The sequence below is a fragment of the Brassica oleracea genome, chromosome C6, assembly GCF_000695525.1.
Source record: "Brassica oleracea var. oleracea cultivar TO1000 chromosome C6, BOL, whole genome shotgun sequence".
NCBI classification, from domain to species: Eukaryota; Viridiplantae; Streptophyta; class Magnoliopsida; order Brassicales; family Brassicaceae; genus Brassica; species Brassica oleracea.
Window position 1 is genome coordinate 22,289,154 of NC_027753.1, and position 6,148 is coordinate 22,295,301.

The 6,148-nt window shown below is 34.0% G+C and overlaps 1 long non-coding RNA gene across 1 annotated transcript; it reads left to right on the top strand.

Moving 5' to 3' along the window:
- Window positions 1–4,276: 4,276 nt before the first annotated feature.
- LOC106299202 lies at window positions 4,277–5,846 on the top strand. Its single transcript, XR_001261712.1, has 2 exons — window positions 4,277–4,685; window positions 4,851–5,846. It is a non-coding gene; the product is annotated as an uncharacterized LOC106299202 (long non-coding RNA).
- Window positions 5,847–6,148: the final 302 nt, after the last annotated feature.

Here is a 6,148-nt window from a genome sequence, read left to right on the forward strand (position 1 = left end):
CTCATCGGTTCAAACTCACGGAAGAAGAGCCCCAACTCTTTGATCCAGAAACAGCGGTTACACATTTTGTCACCCTTACTGTTTTCAATGTACCACAAGACCCAATCTCGCTCCATAACAGGAAAACATTGGCAACTATAGAACGAAGGAACAACGGTTGAAATGAACTCGTCCCTCTTTGCCAGAAACTCGTCACTGTGCGACAAACCCCATGCCCATTTTAGAGATTGAACTAGTTTCCCGATCCTGACAACTGATTCCCTCGTAAAATGAGCAAAATACTCCTCATCACCCCCAAAATATTTTTCTAGTCATTGCGTATGTATACACAGCACACTCATATCTTTCATCCGCTGCAAGCTTCATGAAAGCAAGTCCTTCTTCCTGATGGTTAAATATGAAGAAAAACTGTACACCCTTCATATAAAGTGTGCTTAGATTTCTCTCTGCGTAGCAAGTTTTAAACAACTCAGGAGGCATATTGAGTCTCCTGGGAACGGATAACACATCGTAAAAATGGTTTACCCTGCTCCGCTTTGCTAACGCCTTCATCGTCTTGCACGATGCTCTTAGGCCATAGAGATCTGTGAAGGAGTTACCGGCCACACGTTCAAACACTAACGCCTGAATCTTTTCAGGCAATTCAAGTATCGGGAAATAATCTATTAATGTAACGTTCATATAATTAAACAATGATATTTGACATAACTCAGCCATGTTGATTAATATAACATCGATGCCTTCATAGAGATCGAGACGGTAATACTTTATTATTTAACTCATAATATAACTCCGCCATTAATATTAACATAACTCAGCTGTTAATATTTTGGGTTTTATCATGGCCCATCGAGATTTAGGATTGATACTTTGGGACGGCTGAGTGTGGGAAATACGGCTCAGAACTAATATCGAGACTTTTATAACATCGAGACGATACTTTACTATTTAAAACTGATTTAACATTCACGGTAATCCTTTTTTATAATATTAAAACCCTTATAATAATGGGACATTTCGTCTTTCTTGATTTGAAGGCTCAGAACTAATATCGAGGTCATTTATAACATGGAGACGATAATCACGAGGAGTTTAAAAAGTTAAATAAGGCAGAAATTAACGATAACTCAGTCGTAATACGAAAACATCAAAATCCATACCTCAGCCGTTATACTAATCAAGAAAACCCAATATAATCGTAGCATGTTTATATAACTCAGTCGTAATGTAAAACATTAAAACCCAAAACCCAGCCGTAATACAAAACATTAAAACCCAATTCTTTTCATCGTCTCTCTTGCTCTATCATTCCGATTCATTTCGTCATCCTTGTTCTCCGTAAACTGGTGGAGTGTCGTTCGTTGAATAGATATCTGTTGTTGCGAATTCAATCTGTTGTTCTCAATTCATTCAATCTGTAATCATCGAGTACAGTCTTTGCGAATTCTTCATGTTTTGTTTTCTCATTTAAATGCAGAACTCTACACTCTCTACTGTCAGCGTTGAATACATATATGTTTTTCTTAATCCAGTTACCATAAACAATAATTACCGGATCCATAAGATCTCAGAGAAAGATGAAGAATAAGATGAAGAAGATAGATATATAGATAGATAAAGAAGATGAAGAAAAAGATGAAGAAAAAGATGAACAGACAGACAAACGTAGTTGTAAAATAGTTCGTTAGCAATGACATGGCAAATCCGAGTTGATGACATGGCGGATGACATGGAAAATCGGTTAATCAGCCGACAAACAAATATATAACTCAGCCTCCGTAAATCAGCTCTCATTTACAATGTAAGTCAGCCGAACCATGGAAATATTTCAGTAATTAATCTTTTGATCCTTAATCAGCCGTGATTAGGATGAAAAACGATAAATCAGTTGTATCGTCACATAGATCAGCCGTCAAACGAATGATATTCTAGTATTAATCTTTCGCTAATAAGTCAGTCGTAACCGAGCTGAGTTTACTGTTAATCCATCCTATTACGGCCGACTAATCATAAACTCAGCCATAACAACATCACATTAGTCAGCCGTAAATTATATAACTCAGCCAGTCGATATTCATTAACTCAGCCGGAGAAACATAACTCAGCCGTCTCTTAGTTACAACTCAGCCAAATTTTCCAGAAAACAAACCGCCGATGTATAAGTCAGCCGTAACCTTTGTCTGTAAGTCAGCCTTTATCTCATAAATCAGCCATATTTTTGTAATTCAGCCGTACCGTTCGGCTGGTTTATGTTCTTAAGTCAGCCTTTTCCTCGTAACTCAGCCGCGTTTGTTTATTCAGCCGACATGTAGATATAAATCAGTCGTAACGACGTATGTAGCGAATTACGGCTGGCTTAATGAAAACACGGAACATAATTTCTACCTAGCACCGGGTTTTTGCTTATATGGCAGCGAAAAGTAATAACATTCTTGTAAATAAGTTTTTTTCTCATAACGTAAAAAAAGGGCACGCTTAGTATTTAAAAAATATCAGTAATAAAAAAAATCTGTATGATTCTTGTCAATTATCCTAAAATTTTGTATATTTAAGTAAACTTCCCATTTTTATGTGATCATGGATTATAATTAACAAAGACGTACAACGATTTGAGATAGTCCGTAGATTTTTTTTTTTTGTCGATGTATCTGATCTAAGTGTAAGAATTAATTGAGAAAAAGAAGAAAAAATGAAATATAGTTTTCCTACACTTTACTAATAATGCTTTAGAAAATAGAATTTACATCATTTTTAAATTTCTTTTACTGCATTTTAAAAACTAAATTAATATTTTTATGGTTTTAAGTAAAAAGTAAATCTAAATACACTTGAGAAACCAATCACTCTCATTAACTTTCATTATCATCAAAATTTATCGAAAGAGATAAACATTATACTTTAATCTATTTAATTTTACCTTATATATTATACAAAATATTGTCTTCAAAACAAAATTGCTATGAAATATTTTGCAGAAATGTTTTTACAATATAAGCATTTTAAAATTTTTATTTGAAATTAATGCATATTATAAATTAAGAATCTTACTACACAATATGCTTATTTAAATTGCTTAAAATGCCAGAAAAAATACTTAGGTTACTAGATAAAGAAATGAAAAAGGTAGTTGTTAAAAAAAGAAATGAAAATGGTCAAAATTCGTTCCAAATTTGAAAGGGGATAAGATAATAATATGGAAAACTGATTTTGATTAATTAAACGTTTAAAAACCAAAAAAAGGAAATAAATAGTTAAATACTAGCGAAACTTGTTATCCAATGAGATAAAAAAAAAACAGAATGGAAATGGAAAACAAACAACAATACGGAAACTCAAATTACAATAGAGGTGCAACTAAATTACCAATACCAAATCTGTCAGACTGTGAGAAGCAATTGTTTGAGAAAATCTTTTTGTAGCTTTTTAAGCATGGATTCCACAAAAAGAGAGATGATTCACGGTGATGAACATGCGTCAGAAATAAACCATCGCAATGGGTGAGTTTCAGGTTCTACTCTCTTCTACACTCTAAAAAATCTGGTTTTTGTCGGAGTTTCGTTGTATGGATTGATCAAAGAAATTTTTTCAATAACTCTTAGAAGATATATCATTCACATCAAAACTGCACAAATCATGTATAAGTAAGAGTGGTTCTACACTTCACTTAAAGAAATGTGGGAATAAACGATTGTTTACACTGATAACGAAATGACTAAGATAATTCACATATATTTTAGTTGACGTTAGTACATTGTAGCTTCTAAGCAATGTATACTATTTGAACTTTTAAACTATTTAAAATACCAAAGACAAATACCATGACTTTTAATTTTTAAACTATTTAAAATGAAAAGATTATTTTAATAGTTATTAATTATTCAAAATTATAAAATTATAAACATAATATATGATTTTCATACGATGTTTATATCCGCCAAATAGTGGACAACCACGTAGTATAATTATAATTTACTTGTTGTAATTTAATTTTCATTTTACAAAAGCAAAAAAAATCAATAGCTTCCTAACCATTACATATTCACATGTATGTATCGACTATTTTTTTCTTACAATAATAATTTTATTTGTTCAATAATCTTATATTTACGAGATTGGATTAATCTAGTCCACATAGACATTAAAATTCAGCAAATCAAAATACATCATCAGCTATCACAACAAATAAATATCTCCAAAGCAGGCTTTTAGTTTCAACGTGGCCACTTTGTTATTACCATTCATTAGCCCATCATTTGACCCACCTTTCATCCGAAACCTGTTACGTGTCATGATCTATATAGCCTTTGTCTTCTTCAAACTCATCTGGGTAATTCAATCGTTTCTACAGCTTCCGGTTCTCCTCTTCAACGTATATGTTCCTGTATTTATTGCAAAAATCCTAACAGTTTCGGAAACCAAATTATCATCTCGCAACACCTCTGATCATCTCAAGGTATAAACCTTTTACTCTAGCCTCTCTCCCTCTCTCTATCTTATTATAGCTTGATCCCATGCGCGAGCGAGCATCACTGAGAGGAGGAGCGCGTAGAAGATTGTAGAGATGGACAAATCAGTGAAACGAAAAGACCATATTGACAAGATTTTCAAAGAAGACTCTTTATCTCCAAATTAAGATTATTCAATCTCCAAATCAAAAAGGGAAAAATCTCTCTCTTTCCAAGCTGGTAAACATCTCTCTTCAGGTGAATATGAGTACATAAATTTGTTTAACTAACTGTATAATATACTAAACCACGTAGAATTGTGCTTTAGCATCATGCCTATCCTTCATCTTAAAAATTATCATAATAGATTATCTCTTTGATTGGGAAAACACATCTGTGTTATAGAATATTTTACAGGTCGATTGGGTATGATGGCTTTACTTCGGCTTGGAGATGATACAATACTGCCACTACGTTTTCATCCGGCTGCGTCATCAGGTGTGGTTTCATTTGTTTTCGGTGGTTAATTGGCTGAGATGAAGCTAGCATTGGCCAAAACCTGGGTTTGAAGATAACACAAGGGTGTTTGATTGAGGCGGTATGACGTGGTCAGTCAGCGCAACGATCTAATTCTTGATGAGGCAGATCAGATAATAGACATGGGCTTGAGCCTTAGGTTGTTGGTGTGTTAGATGTGATGCCTTCAGGAAATTTGAAACCCTATAACAAATAAGAAGAGGAGAGCTGTACGAAAATATGATTTACAGAACTACATATATGTATCCTGGTGTAGAGCGGCTAGCTTGGATTGGAAGTACTTGAAGAACCCGTTTGTTGTCATCACTGATACTGCAGGAAATACGACCGATTTGATTTCGCAGCACGTGATTATGATGAAAGAATCTGAGAAAATTCTTCAGATTGCAGAAACTTCTCTTCTCGATGAGCTAGGCGTTAAAACCGCCATCTATCTATATATATATATATATATAAATATGTTTGCTTCTCTCCTATGCTGCCACCTAGGATGCCACGTCAGAAAATTAAGCGTTCTGGAACTGACACGTGTTCAGATAAGTAAAACTCTGCGTTTCATTTAATCGAGTTATGTTTCGTTTGTTCACATGTTAATAGGCTTCTAAACATTTAATTGTCCCAACGGAGAGAGGTTGTCTTCCCCGATGGGGTGACAAAAAATTAAGGCTCGTGTCCTCTTCGATCTACACCAGCTATGGAGGAGATATGATGAATTGAGTGAATCAAATCGACGGGTGTTCAAGAAAAAAAGTGAATCAAATCGACGTGAAAAACCTTTGTGCCAAGCTTTAATTGCGTCTTTTCGTCTTCTGTTGTAATCTTCCAAAGCGTTACGTAACAACCTTCATAAATGATTCCATGATTTCTCATTCATTGTATCTCGCTGTATCCTTTTTTCCTAGCAATGAATCTCTACCTATAAAACGCTAAAGCTTCATCTCTTGAGAATCATCCTCAAAAATCCAATAGCATTCGATATTTTCTCATTATAATAGTTAACTCCTCTGTTCGACTTGCTGATTTGAATTATGGGTTGTTCTTCCAACTTAGAGGTGAGGTTGCTCAGTTTTTGGGAAATTGACATGCTTTTTATTGATTCTAAGATATTTTATTTTTAAAACATATCTTAGTATTGAAATAATTTGTCTTTACGAAGAAGGTTGTAT